We start from the raw sequence: 2229 nt of genomic DNA on the forward strand, positions 1-2229 counted from the left end.
AAAAATGGTGGAGATTTATCTGCTGCGTTGTTACGTGCCGAACAAAGTTTTATTTTCAAATGGAAAACTACGAGCCCTCACGGTCTTAACGGACCGGTTGAGTGGAGTGCGTTTTGGTGATGTTGTGGGCCCCTTTAAATTAGGATGAGTGCATTGATATAAAGGAAGAACACACTAGTGTTCCCCACTCTATTTCAAACATGGAACAGACGTCATTTCCGGGTAGGTGTCAGTTAAGAGAACGCGTTGCTGTGCATTGTTGAACGGCAGTCCACTTTCTCATTGTCATTTTTTCTTTTTTCTTATTTTTCTTTAGTGTTATAATGTCTAAGAGGCTTATGAATGGTGACACATTAAATTTAAGTGTTACGTGGAAGTGTCCCCGTTAGAGGTATGATTTTTTTACCTGATTTTTTCCACTTGCTCTTTACCTGCTTTTACTTTAACATGGAATTAATGTTGAGATTCATTAGGATAACTGTTTCATGACTTGATTTTTCCTTTTATTATTTTTTATTTTTGTATATTAGAACGGGTTGAACTTTAGAGTGAGTTGAGAGATGAATGATTTTTGAATCTTCCTTGAAGGTACCTCGTATCGAACACATTTTGAAGTTTGGTGGGTATTCTTTAGTTTACCCATTGTATTATTGTGTATAAGACAGTGGGGATTTACTTTTGCGCTGTTGCGGTTTTTTCCTGTCTTTTTTCTGTCTTTTTTCTGTCTTTTTTCTGTCTTTAGGTCAGTATAAATGTATTATACAAACTTGTGGCAATTATTCTAATGTGTGAGTAGTGCATTTATATTTCGGTCCTTCCGTTAAAATGAATTAAATTAATTAGGTGGTGAATTTATGCTTTATTTCATTGTTGAATATTATTGAGTCCTTTTTTGGGATATGTGATAAATAATGTGATTTGGTTTGTAGATCGCATGTTGGAAAACTTGTTAAGAAATTGAAGTTTCGAAGCTCTACAGTTGTGTCACTCATTAACATTTTGAGATGATAGCTGTTATTCATTCAAACCAGTCCTATCCCTGATGAAGCCATTAAGATAAGCTTGGCGAAACGAAGATCTTTGTTGGATACGTTGAGGACTGACTTCGTTGGTTGATTTATTGTATAATGTTTAAAATATGATGTGAGCATTTGCACTTTATATTACAAGTGAATTATTTGATAATATTTCTGATTTTCATGTTTTTTGAAGATGTTTGTTTTTAAATGTGAGTGCATGAGTATAGTATGAGTGTGTTAGATAGTTTTTAATGTTAGATAGGTTTATAAAATGCAAATAAAACATTGATGCAATTTATTGTATTCCTCTTCTTATGTATGTTGTGTAGTACTGTGGTGAAGAGGTTCTATTTTTGTGTTGACCCTTGTGTGATTATGTCATTTGGTAGCACATTTCTGTGGTGTTTAGGTTTTCTCTCCAATTTGTTTTTGGTTTTTTTCAGAACTAGTGTGAACTAAAAACAATAGAAGGAAAACCATGGCATTTTGTGTTTTTTTTTTTTTTTACTATCATTTCATTTTGAAAACAACATGAAACAACGTAGCTAATGTCATTTCAAATGAAAGCAAATCCCTATTATTTTGTTTGTAGAAAATAGGGGAAAAATATCTCCCTCAAATTATGAAAATAGCAGATGCTTTTTAAAAAGCATTTTTTTTTAGGTTTACCATTGGTTATACTCCTACTACTACTTAAGATTTGTAAGGCACTACTCAACGCACACAGCAGTGTACGAACAACATTGTGTTAGTTACCGGTTTTCCAGTGAGTGAAATTTAAAATCCTAATTTTGGTCTTTAAGGTGTTTGCACTGTTCCACACTTTCTTGCCCTCTACAGTCCTTGGGTAAATCATTGTTTGCACTTCCATTGGCCAAATCTGTCTGCCTGATGGAAACCAGGGGCGGGGCCTGTTTTATTATTTGTCCAACTCTGTGGAATGCCCTGCCCGAAACTTTGCAGGCAACAGAGGATATTGTAAAGTTTTGTAAACAGCTAAAAGCCCTTCGGGTTTAAGAAGGTTATAGCATGTCTTAACGTGTTTTTAGGTTTTGGGTAATATGTCAGGTTGTCATGGCATATTTTATTTGTTTTGTTATAGTTTTATTACCTGTTTATGTTAATTGCTGTTTTTATACATTTTTATGTTATATTTTATCATTTGCCTAGCATTTTTATTTGTTATAGGTGAAACATAAATATTTTTAAT

At 33.4% G+C, this 2229-nt stretch overlaps 1 long non-coding RNA gene across 1 annotated transcript; it reads left to right on the forward strand.

Moving 5' to 3' along the window:
• Nucleotides 1-297: 297 nt before the first annotated feature.
• Nucleotides 298-1256, forward strand: LOC115088821. The gene is made up of 3 exons (XR_003855911.1): nt 298-391; nt 531-619; nt 930-1256. It is a non-coding gene; the product is annotated as an uncharacterized LOC115088821 (long non-coding RNA).
• The last annotated feature ends 973 nt before the right edge of the window (nt 1257-2229 follow it).

Source organism: Rhinatrema bivittatum, chromosome 3 (genome assembly GCF_901001135.1).
Source record: "Rhinatrema bivittatum chromosome 3, aRhiBiv1.1, whole genome shotgun sequence".
Classification (NCBI taxonomy): Eukaryota; Metazoa; Chordata; class Amphibia; order Gymnophiona; family Rhinatrematidae; genus Rhinatrema; species Rhinatrema bivittatum.